Here is a 16726-nt window from a genome sequence, read left to right on the forward strand (position 1 = left end):
GGGACGCCACTGCATTCCGAGCGTTTTAACTGTTGTTAAGTCTAGAAATTCAAAATTTAAATTTTGATTATTCCCTAATAATTCAGGATGGTTTGAAACCCATTTGTGGAGTTGCATGCCTCCTTTACTTAAAAGTTCTATTAACTGCTGTTGTAAAGCCTTGATTTTTGGTAAGTTATTTGAACCAGTTAAAATGTCGTCAACATAAACATCAGTAAGAAGTGCTGCAGATGCGAAGTGCTGCAGATGCTTGAGGAAATTCACTTTTTTCTTTCTCAGATAATGCCTTGAGTGTTCTGGTGGCTAAAAATGGAGCACATTTTGTTCGATATGTCACAGTCCGTAGTCTGTATGTTTCCACAGGAGCAAATCTATTAGGTTTCCACAGAATTTTTTGCAGGTCTCCATCTGCTTCTGCGACCAAAATTTGGTGATACATTTTCTTTATATCCGCACTAAATGCAAACGGATATGTTCGGAATCTCAAGATGATGCAAAATAGTTCCTGTTGAACTGTTCCGCTTTTCAATAAAATGGAATTAAGTGAAACTCCATTGCTAGAATTTGCAGATGCATCAAAAACGACACGCAAGGGTGTTGATGTGTTTTCTGGGCGAAACACGGCATGATGAGGAATATAATATTCATTATTGGCAATTTCAGGAGAATCTAAAATTCTTTCCATATGATTTAACTGGAAATATTCATCCATGAAAGCCTTGTATTGTATTGCCATTGTTTTATTTTTATCTAATCTTTTCCAAAGTAAATTTAAACGCCTTTCCGCCATTTCTTTTGAATCGCCTAGTGTAGAACGTTTTTCTTCAATTATTGGTAATTTAACAACATACCTTCCGGTACTATCCCTCTTATGAGTGGAAAGAAAATGTTCTTCACAGTAAGTTTGTTCATATGCATTTGATTCGACTGAATCATCTGTATTATCACCAGGAAAAGATTCTAAGTTAAAGAAATTTTTAACAGAATTCTCCAGATTACCATTTTTAAAAATTAATCCAGAAAAGAAATGAGAATTTCTGCCGTTGATTGTTCCCGTTACTAAATATCCGAACACACTATTTTGTAACAAGAGTGAATTATCATATGATCTAAATTTTTCTGCCTTCAATAAATCAAAGAATAACTCACATCCGAGTAATGCATTAATTTTACTAGGAATATGAAAAGTCTCATCGGCAAGTTTTATCTCACTTGGGAAGTTAACTTTTGAGATATCAATTTCTTTAGAAGGAGTTAAATGCGTTATTTTAGGCGTAATTAAAAATGATAGAGTTCTGGAAAAATCATTGTCTTCACTGAAAATGGTAGTGGTTAATTTATTTTTAACGAAGAATTCTCCTCCGTTAATACCAGAGATGGATGCATTAACCTTTTCCCGCTTCAAATCTAAAGAATTGGCGAAATCTGCAGTTATTATGTTTACCGAACTCCCTGAATCCAACAGGGCTTTTATTTTTATTTTTTGACCAAATGCATCTTCAATAAATAACTACGCGGTGCATAGAATGTTTGAAGATAGTTTCGAGTTACTTGTAAGCGCTGACTTGGCATCAGGGGTTAGTTTTTGTGGCAACCTCAACGAGCCAGACGGTTCATTGTTTACATAAAGTTGCTCCCCCGCGTCTGGGGGCGTTGCCTTTGCAAGGCGCGTACTTGAGAGTTTAGGATCCAGATGTATCAAAGAATTATGGCCTGATTTTTGACAGCTTCGGCAGAGGAATGTGGATTTGCAGGGTGGCTTATGCAATTTCAAACAGTTCTTACAAATGTTATATTTTTCTAAAAGCTCGATTCTTTTAGAAACACTCAATTTTAAAAATTCAGAGCATCTTTGTAAAGGATGTTCAAATTTACATAAAATACATGAGTTTACTTAGTTTATTCGCATTAAGAAGAAAGTTTTTCGGCTTATTTATTGCACCTTGAAATTCCTTGTGGAATTTGTTACTTGTAGGGTATTTCCCTAATTGATCGAGTACCATAGCTCTTGATTCTAAAAATTGCAAGAGCTCCTTCAATGAAGGTATTTGTTTTGATTGTATGGACATTTCATATGCCTTTCTACTCTTTTTGTCAAGTCTTTCTAATATTATATTTACTAATATAGCATTTGTTAAGTCATTACATTCTAAATTCAAACTTTTTAAACTTCTCAGACTTTTATTTATTGTGTCTGTGATATTTCGTAAGCCCTTTGCAGACTCAAAATTTAATTTTTCTAGTTTTAGCATATTTCGAATGTGAATATCAACAACTGCTCGCCTATTTTCAAAGCGTTCTTCGAGAGCAGCAAACAGTGACTCAAATGTACCGTCACTTGTTTCTATAAATTTAGCTTCACCACGGAGGTCAGGTTTTAAATAAAATAACTTTTGATCATTCGTTAATTCGGTATTATCGTTTATTAGACACATAAATTGATTTTTGAAATTACTAAATTCTTCCATTTTTCCGTAAAATAGCGGTAAGGGAATTTCCGGAAGTTTCGATTTTAATTCAATATGATCTATATAAGCTTTCAAATTTGAATTTTGATCATTTATATTACGAATTACATTTTATTTAACATTATAATTAGAAAGTAAGCATTTCAAACTTACCTCTAATTCGTTTCTTTCTTCTTCGATATCCAACATTTCTTGATCACTCTTCTGGCTTAGCGTTTCATCTTCATCGATTTCTAAATAATCCTTGAATAAAATTTCTAATTCATTTTTTATTTCTTCCACAATTGCCAGCTTTTGTTGACAGCTAAATATAAATTTATTTTCTTCTTCAACCGTTGAACTACTTTCAACAAACTTTTTAATACTTTTTAGTTTCGCTTTTATCATTCCACGGATTCTATTTAACTCTTTGGCTTTTTTAGTTTTATTTTTTTCCATATTTTCGCTAATTCGTCTCCGGGTCGCTAGGACCAGAATGGAGAGGTTCAACAATAATGACGGACCTTTTTTGTATTTTAAAGATTTTATTGTTTCTCCGCTTTCGGGAGTTTCTTTGAGCTTTGCCTTTCGGCGTGCTGCTACGTCGATGATGTTACAAAGACTGATGGTTTTTTACATATACCGCTAGAGGGCGTTACAAGTGAGAGGCGGGGCAACATGCTTACGTAACAATTAAGATTGGCGAACCGGCTAGTCATCAAAGGCGGCTAGTACTGTAATATTTTCGAAAGTTATCGAGGGAAAAAAACATCAAGAACTTGCTTAATTTTTAATTAATTAAAATTCTAAATGAAATTTTTAAAACATTGCTCCGAAGTGCACATTTTATCCGTCCAACATAGTACGTGCGTACTAAGTTTGGTAGCTATATGTCTTACGGTTTGATTAATAGAGCGTCAACACCCAGATATACAGACGCACAAACACATATTCATCTTTATTATTAGTAGAGATCGCTCTACTAATAATACGCTTTATTATTAGTAGATAATGCATTTCATGTTTGTAAAGATGTAGTTTTGTAATAGAATTTTTATTCACTCTCTCAAGTGACAGAGTTCAAAATTGCACTACACGTTTGTATTCTCTATGACTATACATAATTTTGCTAGAAATTAACTTGTCAATTTACTTAATTTTTAATTTCACATGAGTAGTGTCATCCGGTACTGAATATGAGAAAAAAAACACACACACACACATACAATTTATTTTTAAATTACATAATGCATATAATCTACACTAATTATAAAGATAAATTTATGCGTGTTTGTCTTGGTACTGTACAGGGCAAATCGTTTGATCTATAACAACCAAATTTTGCACATATATTCAGTGCGGAAATTTGAAATTTCGGTGTGATTTTTTTGAATTTTCAGTTAATTAAAAGTTGTGAAATTTTGGTGTTTTTGCAATAATTTCTGAAAATATTATAGCAGAAAAACAATTTGTACAGCATCTTAAAATTCAAAACATTATCTTTTTAATGATGAAAAAAATTTTGCCATATAATTTTTTTAAAGTTTTTAAGTTTATTTTACAACATTGTATTTTTTTACTGAAGAGAAACTGAAACCATTTACATTGTTGCTCCTAATACCTCATCTTAGCCTTTTACCACTGATATGACCAAGATATGAAGGTTCGGTTTATTTTCCCATGTTAAGTTGACTTAAATATGAGGCATGCTTTTAATAATTTTTCTATATATATTTTGTCATATTAAATAAAAAAAGTTCGCCCTTTTGTGACCAAAACTGAGTGAGTTATGACAATTTGAATGTCACTGTTTTATAAAAACGCGGAACTCCATTGACTGCCTCGAAGATACAAAATCAGTGCCCTGAGTTTCCCCAAGATTGATCAATCTAAAATAATTACATTTTTGACTGTCCTAAAATAAGGATATTCAAGGCTTTATAACTCGGTCAGATTTGGCAGCAAAGATGGAAACGTTAGATGGTCAAGATTATTTTACTGAATAGAATTCCTAGGCCTGAAGGACGAAATAAAATTTAGACTTCATAATCGTTTACAGAAGTACTTGTTTAATTGAAATAAAATAAAATATTACATCGTTTAAATCCTTTAGAAAGCAAAATTGAAAATAAAATTTTATGATAAGGTCAAAGAATATATTATTAAATAATGTTTTCATATAATTTATAAATTATTAAAATATTCTGTAATACAAATTAGATATGAATTCTGAACTCATATTTTTTTAAAAAACGTGTTTGGTTTTTAAAAAATGTATTTATTGAAGTTTTATCAATTCCGGCTTCAATTTCAAGTTCACATTTTACTGGAGCTCATAGAAAATTAGAGAAAGCCATCGAAGAACGAACAGAATAAGGTAAGGCTTCTATAATAGTATCGGTGATACTTTTATAAAAATTTGAAGCTTAAAAACATTTTGCTTGAGAATCTATTAAGAGAGCAAATTACATAAAATATTTAATTGAAAAGAAAATGTTAATTCAGGCAAACCAGCTAGTTGCCAAAGGGTAATAGTAATAATAATTTAAAAATTTTAAAAAATCAATTAAAATTTTTAAAAATATTCTTTTAATTCACTAATTCGAACATCTTTTAAAAAGGGTTTTTTACAAAAGTTTTTTTATATAACTGATAAAAATTGTCTCGAAATAAGTATTATAGAAAATAGTTTCAGATTGGGCCTCGCGTTTTCTAAGACCGACCCTGTAACAAAAGTACTAGAAAGTATTATTATAAAATATTCTTTAAAATATTTTCAAATATTTAATTAAAATATGAAAAGAAATTGCACAGAAATAAAATTGATATCACTGAATAATTAATATTTTGAATTTTAAAATGGCGTAAGAATGGCTTCTATGCAACAATACGCTCCGAAGTTATTGAGACAAAGGGTTAAAACGTCAATGAATTTTTAAAGAAAAAAAAAACTATTTACAATTTTAAAAACTTTTCTTAGTGAACATTTACTATTCAAATTACGAACCAACTTTCTGTCAAACGGTCTAGCCATCAGAAATCTCGAATATGTTTTTGCCTTATAAATGTTCTCCTAACTTAATTCAGAGACAACATCCAGTCTATAAATTTAATCATGTTAAAAATTTTGTAAATAATGCAATATCCTTTTCAGAAAAATTAGACATATCAACCGAATGAAAAATTGAGCCCAATATAAAAAAAATAAAAGAATAAATAAAAATCGATATTTAAACTTGAATTTATTTTTGCAAACAGCTGCCTTTATTTGAGAAGTTACTTTTAAGCGATTTCTTTCTTCGATGAATACAATACCAAACAAGAAAGGGGAAAATATAAAACTCATGTTATTAAAATTTTTTGGTTAAAAATCTTCATCACTAAGCAGATGAATAAAAATAATAAAAATTTTGCTATATGCTGCATTCCAAATAGCTCTTCTCGGTCCTTTTTAATGAATATTAAATCAACAGAATAACGTAAGATGCTGATACCCGTTCGTAATTTCAGTCTTACTGAAGAATAATATAATTATTAATGTGCTTATCTATATGTTAACATGAGTTACAAAACAGACTGCCGCCCCAAAGCTTAACATTTAGCAAACGTGTTTTAGAGGTTAAAAATGTGTACTTTTAGGCAATTTATCAAAATTTACAACTATAATTTTAATTAATCTCTCTCTCTCTCTCTATACATATATATACATACTATATATTGAAATAAAACTCATTCGACATGGTTGTATAAAAAATGGTTTTGTCCATTCTTGCTATCAAAACATTAACTATATTAAAATGCAACTCAAAACAGCGAACTCAAAAACTGACTAAAATACATCGATAAAAAATGTATTAAACAAGAAATAAATCGTAATAATAATTCCAATATTCTTTATCAAGTATTTCTAATATTTATATGCAACAAGGGAAAAATAGATTCAGTTTAATCAACTTTACTTAAAAAGCATCCGTTCAAAATGGATATTCACAGACCAATGCGAATGTCAAATACTTTGTTATATCATTTGTATAAACAAATAACTGTCTGTTTAATTATTCCTTAATTTGTCTTTTTTTTAATTCAATAAAAAATTATTCATTTGCCTTTATAAAATGAAGGCATTTGTTTGAAGGAAATTAGATTATGAGTTCACGGAATTTTCCCATCTCCAGGCATGGGTAAAAGTGTAATTATCAGGTTTCGCATGGGAAAAATGTTGATTATCTTATAAAAAAGAATCATTATCCATCAATCACTCTCATTATATAAGATTATCTCATTATAAGAATGAGAAATATGCATTCCCTACAGCTTTTCTAACTGTTTACCAAGTTTTCTCTAAAAGGTAATTAAATTCCGTTAATCCTACAACTTTAGCACATATGATACTAGTTAAGAGTGCATCTGCTTACGACCACCGGGTGGTTTTGTTGCAGTAAGCAAATTGGGGTAGCTTTTCAAAAGCAGCAGAGATAGATAAGTAGATGGAAGTGGAAAAATCAATTACAGAACTGTCATACGTATCTATTTTTCTTTCTTTATGCTCATAAAAGGATCGGTTACTGCCCTATCTAAGAAATACTTCTCTGCAAATCAGTTTTCTTTGAGAAATTACATTTAAGCAATTTTATTTTGATGATTAAAATGCTAAAGAAGAAAGGGGAAAACATCAAATTAATGTTTATTAAAATTATTTGATAAAAAAAAAACTTCACTTTTAAATAGAATAGTAGATGAATAAAAATTTTATAAGATGCTGCATTCCAGTGGATATCAAATCAAAGAATAACATTAGGTCAACATACAGATATGCAATTGTAATTTCAATCTTACTGAAGAAATATATAGTTGTTCATATACTTTAACATGAGTTATAAGACAGACTGCCGACTCCAGAAACTGAAAATTTATCAAACATGCTTTAAAGGTTGAAAGCGTGTGCTTTGATGCAATGCATCAAAATTTCCAGTTATAATTTTAACTAAACAAAATGTTGATGTTTTCCTCTTATAATTCCCAAAATATATTATTGTACAAAAATGATACTAACACCATTTTCCAAACTTAATATCAAAATCCTTTTATTGATATCAATTTCATTATCATACAGTTGTCTTTTTAATATAAATAAACTAAAAAAATATTTTAGAATGTATTTCTACAATAATTTTTACTATTGTAATACAATTCATTTCATTCCCAATACTCTATCAAAATTTAACTACTCAGGTAAAGATGAATTTGTTCTTTTGTCATTAATTTAAACTTGTTTTTTCTGTCACTCAACATTACGCGTTTGTTTGTATGCAATATAGTAATTACAAAAAAAAAAAAAAAAAAGTATGACAGCAATAATATTATTTGATAATAATAATCTTTGAAAAAAAAATGGAATATTATGTTTGCAGTAGTAGCTGAAAAATCTACAAACGAGGATAACAATTCCTTATGACATCTTGAAACAACACAATTTCTCATACCCTTCAAGATATTTTATTTGTTCAATAAAAATGCTTAGGTAAATTAACACAGCCATATTCGAAATTTTGTTAAAATACCATTTTATCATTCAGATTTAGTATTTAAAACTTCAAAAAATACATTTGGAAATTATGAAATTTTCTTCTGAAGCATTAACAAAGGTTTCTTTTATTCGCAAAATAATTATTTTTCTTCAAAAGTAAAATTTTCTTTTAAAAAAATGCTGTAAAGAAATTTAAGTGTGAGTTGATTAGTGATGGCCTTCAGGTATCTAATTTTAAGGATAAATATCCAGAATGGATATTTATTTTTCAATTAATTGTATTCATATAAAAAAACCTGTATGATCTTATATGCTAATGTTATAAAGAGGCAGAAAAAGTATAAAGATAAAAGAGTGAAAAGGAGGAAAGCATATATATTTTTTTATTTTATAAAATTTTTAAAAAATTAATTAAAAAAACAATAACACATCATACATTTTACATACTTGATTTAAATTCTTTTTAGTTACAATAAACAATAATAAGGTAGACGATTTTTTAAAAAGTAATTTTAACTAAATAAAAAAGAAAGATTTTTTTTTTTTTTTTTTTTTTTTTTTTTTTACTTAAAATGATATTGGAAACAAAAGTGAAAGATACTGTACACAGTTTTTTTCCCTTCCAATTTTCAGGCTGTGGTTTAAGCATTAATAAGAATCATGTTTTAGAGGTAGAATTTGAATTTTGAGAGGAGTTGCATGGATTATCAGCTGTGATACAATATCTTGAGCATATATTATATCATATATTCCACTTGTAAATGATTGTGCTTTCTCTTTGTTCATTAAGTTTTTTTTTTTTCCTGTCAAGCTCTCTTTAGAAGTTCCCAATTATATGATACATATCCAAGTTCAACTGCTCCTTCATATGCTAAAAGATTACTTTTTTCTTCTTTTGTGAATACAATGGCCTAGGAAGTTCTTTCAGTTGCATTTAAAATGTACAAAACTACTTTGGTTTTTAAAATATTGGTTTCATACAAACTCCTTCATCAAAACAATGATCAGAACATATTTTGTGATCCTTCTGATATTTTTCATTCTCTGTCCATCCTTTTTTCTGTAATGAATAAAATCTGTCTTCAGTTGATTGCCATCTATTTTCTTTTAATGATCCAATTGATATATGCAAGTTAAACCACTCAGACAGTTTTAACCTACTTGTGTCATTAGTTTAAAATTTTTACTGAAGGTGAATTGAATTAATACTAAATTTTTTTTTGGAAATTAGCCTTTCTTCGCGTTTTTGTAATGGGGACAATGGAAGTTGTTTTAAAGTTTCCAAGTGACTAAAGTCGTATTCTCCAAGTTATTAAATTCCCATTGAACAAATGAATTTGCAGATAATTTGATTCAGAGATTATGATTATTTTTATTATTGATTCTAAATTGTAATTTAACAATTCTCAATTTAACATAAACAGTGTTAAAATTCATTATTCCATTTTAATTATCATTACTTTAAAACAATAAAAATTATTTTCCCATTTTATTTTTCTAAAACAATTTTTTTTTCTATATCCTCATAGAAATTGTCTTTTTTAATAATTTAGTCAAAACCTTAATTTAAAAAGATAAAGTAGGTATATAAACTATATAAGTTTTATAGGTTTTAAGGATTTTTATCATCCTTTATAATTTTTTTTACACAATATCTCAGAAATATTCACCACTCGGTATTTATCCACTCATTTGAATCAGTTAAAACAATATTAGTATAGCATTTTTTAAGGTGGAATAAATGTTTCTTATTTTGTTAATGGTTTGGTTAACTAATATACATTTGTATATTACAATAATGAATGCTTGTGAAGCAAATTACTTTTATTTCATGAATTATTATTGAAAATCAAAATGAGAAGAAATTAAGCTTCAAAAACCTAAGAAAAAGAAAATTTTCTTGAGAAAATGTAAGTATTGAATAAAATGACTTAAATATTATGCAAAAATTAATAAATGATATTCTACAATTTAATTGAAAATTCTATTGACTAATTTAGAATATACTAATATTATTATATTAAACTAAAAAATAATTTTTATTTTTTGAAATTAAAAATTACATTCCAAATTTTCTTTAAAAGTTTTAACTTCTGTGCACAGAAAATTCAACATTTAGAACAAATTTATCCAAGATATTATAATTTTTAATACAATTTTTCTTTTAAAATATTATTACACCAATCATATAATTAGAAATAATTGATTCTATTACCTTTTCAGATTTAGTTTGGCTACTTTCAATCAAAATTCTGATTTTTAGCATTAAAAGAATTAAATTGCTGCATGTATAAATAAATGTATTAAGCATTTATGAAAAAAAATTAATAAATTAGAATAAGAAATATATGTATTGAAAAAAGTACTTTTTAAAATCATGTAATATTAATCAGCTTATGCATATAATTTTTAATTCAATATAAATCTTCTTTTAACAAAACAAAAATTAGTTTTTATTAAATAGAAAATATTGAATATTTTGATGATTCCTTTGAGGATTTTTGGTTATCATACTTTCTTAACAGAGAATAAGCCATATTTTATCAAAAACTTAGCTAAAATTATATATATAGTGAAAAGAATTCATATATATATCTTTACAATGCATATTTTTACAAGTATGAATTATTCAATTTGAAAACAAATTTTAAAGAGTTTATCATCCACATTATCAACATTAAAAAAAAAAAAAAGAATGGACAAAACTGCAAGAAAGAGATTACAGATTTTTATTATTGCAATTTTTAGACCACAAAATATAAATACTACAAATACTAGCAAATAACAAAATCAAAGCATGCCTGCAGTTATAAAAAATGTTTTAAATGTTCTATAACACTAATTTATTACTTATTTAGGTAAAAATATATATATAATTTTTAAAAAAGCATCATTTAAAAAAATTTATAGCTAATTTTTTAAAAAACATTTAGCTTTGTACATTAAACAAAATATGAGCATTAAAATTAATAATATAAAAAAACTAAAATACTTTCCAATGAATACAGCCAAATTGCAAGATATAAAATTAAAACTACATCGAATTTGTATTCCGAATAAATCATCATTTTTAGCTTCCATTAAAAATTTAAATGAAACTTGTAAGTTCATTCCATTACTTTGTGAAAACTTAAAATTTCATTTAACAAACCAACGGAAGATAGAATTTAATTCTGAGTTAACATATTAGTTTCTCGCGATTTAATTAATTATAAATAGAAGGCGCCTGTAGAAAATTCAGCTTTCTCAAGCTCCCAGCCACAGTCATTTCTAATCAAAAATTAGATTCATAAAACGTAATTATGAGCAAAAATAAATATATTATAACACGGTATTATTCTTTTATTAAGAAAAATCGTGCATAAATAAGGTCTGCCTTCATCATAGATCCGACCGACAGTCGTCCACACTCCACCCTATGCATTGGCATTCCAAAAATGCGCTTCATTCTTGGCGTGTAAATAAATTTTCACCTTTTGGCGCAAAAAGCTTTTCCGTAAGCAACCATACATCTATTCCCCCATTACCATCACTACCGGAATGAAACCCGTCCTCCAGTGCTACTTCCTCCCTATCGCTTCTAATGTTTCCCCCCCCCCCTTTGAACTTCTAATGGGGGGGGGGTCAAGCGTCCTCCGGTTAAAGAGTCTCCTGTATGTTTACAGCTTTTGTTCCGTATTAGCGTCTAGAGCTCCGGAGAATCCAAGCATGCGCAGTGAAAATCTTGAGCCGCTTATTTTCCGCTCTGTTCAGTTCAGTTTAGTAGTGCTTTGAAATTTGTGCTTGCTTTTCGGTCGCTCCATTTTTCTCTCTCAATTCACGGTCACGCGTCAGATACCAAACAAACCGCTTCTGTTCCATTTTCAACCGTTCTGCGCATGTCGGAATGTTAGCCGATAACGTTGATGAAACCATTGTTTAGTAAATATTACGCTAGCCGATCAAGTATTCAAAATTTCTGATTTTTTTAAAGATATTAATTTGAATTATTTACTCCAAATTTTCTAAGTTATATAATTTTATTTCTTATATTAAAATTTTAATTAGTATTTTCAATTGAATTATTATTTTTGAAAAATTAATTAAAATTGCTTATTAATTCGTTTGGTGCCGCTTTATTCTTTCCTCCTCCCCCCCCCTTTTTATCCGAAGGATACATTTTGACAAATGACTATGGCAGTGTTTTTGAAAAATTACATATGTTCTATTTTTACATATTATTTAAATTTTATTGAATGTTGAATCTTATGAATATAGTTCCCCCAGTTAGTTCTTTTTAAAAATAATTATTACTCTTAGATAAGTTAATATTTTAAAGCTTACAAATAAAATTATTATATTTTTTTATGTAATTACGTTTATAAATATTGAGACTTTGATGTTCTCAGTTTGTTCAGAGGAAAGAATATGAAACTCAAATCAGTATATCTATACTTATATAAAGCTCAATGTACAGTGGGTAAAAAAAGTTTCCATACGGGAGACTAAAATAAAAATAAACTAGCATAATTTCTCATCTTTGCTTTTTATCTTTGTAAACTACTTATATTATGGTTAATATGAATCTTGAAAAGGAGTTTCAGAATAAATTTCCTTGTTTTACAAAACGCAGTAAGTCTAATTACAATTTTTAAGATAAATGACGAAGTGCCATGCAAAAAAAGTTTCCGTAAGCAATATGCAAATTCTTCCTGACGTGTTCTACAACCGGCCCGCAGTAAATATTCGATGGTTAGTCAGAGTGAAGAGCACGCCGTAGCCACAGTTATTTAATCCAGTTTATAGCTGATCATCTTAAAAAGGAAGTTCAGAAAGCCATTCAAGTGTTAGTGATTCAGTTTGGAAAAGATGAATTATCTACGGAAAAAAATCAGTGAAATCACTAACAAACCGAAGCCTACGGTGCAGTATATTATTGAAAGATACCGTGAGCTGTAAACGTTTGAGGATAGAGATCGATCCGGAAGACCTCCGAAGTTCAATCGCTTTCATAAAAGAAATATCATGTGTAAAGTGCAAGATAATCCCGAGCATTAGTGCACCTCAATTTGTAGTTGATTTAACGGTTGATTACAACATTAAAGTCGTACCACAAATGGTGAGAAATGTCATTAAAAAAAAAGGGTTATAATGGACGTGCGACCCGTAAGAAGCCTATTATCAGTCTCTGTAACAGAAAAAAGCATTTTGAGTTTGCAAAGGAGCATGCAAAAAAGCTTCTATCTTTTTGGGAATCTGTCCTTTTTAGTGACTAATCAAAATTTAATATCCGGGGGTCAGATGGTCGAGTTATGATCTGGAGGAAATCAAAGTAGCATATGTTAGTTAAGAATTTATGTGGAAATGTGAAGCACGGTCATGGCAGGAACATAGTATGGGGATGTATGAGTGCTGCTTGTGTCGGAAATTTATGTTTTATAGAAGAAACTATGGATAGGTACATGTATCTTGACATTCTAAAACAGAAAGTTTTTTAAAAATGCAGAAAAAACTGTCCCTTGTAACTAACTTTACGCTTCAACAGGACAAAGATTCTAAGCACATCTCCAAGATTTGTCAAGAGTAATGTCTAAGAAGCATTTTTTGTTAAACAACTGCTTCTAAGCCCTCCCAAGTAACCCAATTTAACCCCTATAGAACATTTATGGGAAGAAATCAGTTGTGAATTTAAAAAATAAGACACAAATAGCAAGGTTGAACTCAAAAGGGCCATTTAAGACATTTGGAGCAGTATTTCTCCGGAAACAACAAAAAAACTTGTGGTGGTTATACCACAACGTTTGAGAGAAGTGATAAAAGCCAAAGGAAGGCCTACCGATCATCAAACGCAAGTTGGTCAGTAATGAAAAGATCTTTCGTGTAATATGTAAATACCGTACGGAAATTTTTTTGTTCCTTATTAGTGACATTTTCAGATTCTTTCAATTTACGTATTTAATTTTCTTGATAGTTTTTTCTTTATAGTATTCACAAATAATCAATGAAATTATGTTAAATCAATTTCCAAATTTTCATTCTCATAACAAAATATTTTGAGGCAAAAATTAAACTTTCAATAACAGTCATAGCTGCGTACGGAAACTTTTTTTACCCACTATATGTGTGTGTGTGTGTTGGCGCTCTACAGGCCAGACCGTTTGACCTACAGCTACCAAATTTGGTACATGTATACCTTGGAGGTCGGGAATGTGCACCTAGGGACCCTTTTTTTGAATTTTTAATTAGTTTTTAATTAATAATTAAAATTCTAACTTTCCCGCCAAAAAAATCTTTTCATTTTCCACCCGCCAAATGAATAAGGCTCCAGTTTTTATCCCACGCCAATGAGGCTAGACTTAAGATTTTTCAGCTGATTATTTCAAATGATTCTGTTTATTTTCTTAATGTTTGATGCATTTAAAATTAAACATTGTTAATTAATCGATCTTTCAGATTCATTCTGAAGTACTTTTGAATTAAAATAAAATAGAATAAAGGAAATCAAAAATTTCTAATCTGCATAGCATTACCCCAACTGGTGTAGAAAAATTCACGCATTTGCGTTACTGTAACTGGCGTTGAAAATTCACGCATGCGCATTGTGTTCTGATTGTTGACAACCATTATCAACGGATGATTCTTGATTTAAATTATTTTTAGGTTAGTTGCATGCTTTTGTAATTAAATTGTATTTATGTTAGTTATATATTTTTTGTGTATGCTTATAGTTTTAAGTACATCGTTTTTTAAGTATTTTTTTTAAACCTGTTTTCGACCGATTATTTTAAACGATTCTGTTTATTTTCTTAGTGTTTGATGCATTTAAAATTAAACATTGTTAATGAATCGATCTGTTCATGATGAATCTGTAGAAAATTTTGTTGACAAATTCTTGAGATATAACATAAATTAAGAAATATATTATTTAGTGCCCACAAAGTTTAAACACTCAGTGACTGCTTTCAGTAATCATATTACAAAAAAACAGAGGCGGCGGTAGCAGGGAGGCAAGGGGGACAATTGCCCCCCTGTCGACAGCCTCTTGCCCCCCCCCCTCCCCATCGGCGAGAAAGTCAGAGTTTCGTCGGCAAAAGTGTTCACCATTTCATAATGGTTGTAGAGGGTTTAGCATCATCGAATATGATTATTTAAAATCCACCTTAAAGTTAATATATTGTAAACATTCGAAATGTCCAAGTAATGGTTAACGTGTTTTGGCAAAATCAATTGGGGGTAGGTCAATAATCGATAGGCGGTAGGTCAATAATATGCCGTATTTTGTGGACAATTTTTGATAGAACAAACTAAGAACTGAATGCAATGGATATCGAAGACTTAAGTTCTCAGATTTTCAGACATCTGATTCAAATGTCTTTCATTAAGCTTATAATGTGTACTACTTTTGGCAATATAACCGACAAGGTAACAAGTGAATAAGATATTGATAAGATGATATTCACATTTTGCTAGCAATTTTTGATCGGCCGACTAAACTCAATACGGTGACTGCCGAAGATGTTAAATCTGTAGATTTTCAGACTTTTGATTGAAATGTCGTTCACTTAGCTCATAATTTGCATTAGATTTGGCAATATATCCGACAAGTGAATAAGATATCGCATTCTGCCGATAACTTTTGAGCGGCCCACTTTGACCTAAATATGATGAATGTCGAAGAATATATCCACAGATTTTCAGACATTTGATTCAAATGTCGTTCATCAAGCTTTAATTAGCACTGCTTTTGGCAATATAACCGAAAGGATGACATGTGTATAAAACATAAGACATGTCGCATTTTGTCAAAAAATTTTGATCGGTTGACTAAAAATTCAATGCGGAGGGATGTCGACGAGTCCAAATTCTCAGTCATTTTATTCAAATGTCATAATGTTCATTCAGCATATAAATTATACTATGTTTAGCTGAATAGTCAATAATCTGGCAAATGAATACGACGTCACATTTTTTCCGACTAATCTTTATTCTTCGGCTAAGATTTTATCATAGATTATGAAAAAAAAAAAAAAATGGCTTTTATTGGGCACTTTGATTACCTGCCAGTGGAATTATTAGAGAAATTGAAACTTTTATATTATTCATGAAAGGACGAAAGAGTTGTTTTCCATAATTCATAATTCAAATCCAAGTTTTAAAATTAATCATCATCTTATTCATATAATTGTTACTTCCTCGGTAACGAATTGATAAATTTATTTTATTCGTTTCACTATGAGAATTGCCTGACTAAAATCTAGTTAATGGCTAAACTAAATTAAAAAAAACAAACAAAAAAAAAATGTTTTATTTTACATTCTTGTGAGTATGCATGCTAAAAAGAGTTATTTTGCTGTAACCAAATTATGTGAATTCATTATAAATCACTGGAGTAAGTAAATTGTATAATTGTAAATTAAATCCCTTTAACAATAAAATATCTGTTTTCTTTTGCAATCTAATTTATCAGGCTACAATTATTACATTAAAGAAATATTACCGACTGCAGTTGACAAAAAAAAAAAAAAAAAAAAAAATTAAAAATTGGTATGGTAGCTTTTTAGCTACACTAAAAAAAGTATCCAAGTATGCACTAATTTTTTAAAAATAAATTACTACCTAAATGCTTAAGACTCTGCATTCAATATTATGACTATGTAATCGGGGAACGTATCATTTACATATACTTTTCTTTCCATTACTATTATCGGCAAAAAGTATATAATTTCAGATGCTCCTAAATTTTTAATAGACTTTGAATAAAAATGTCTTGATA

The sequence above is a fragment of the Argiope bruennichi genome, chromosome 10 (assembly GCF_947563725.1).
Source record: "Argiope bruennichi chromosome 10, qqArgBrue1.1, whole genome shotgun sequence".
Classification (NCBI taxonomy): domain Eukaryota; kingdom Metazoa; phylum Arthropoda; class Arachnida; order Araneae; family Araneidae; genus Argiope; species Argiope bruennichi.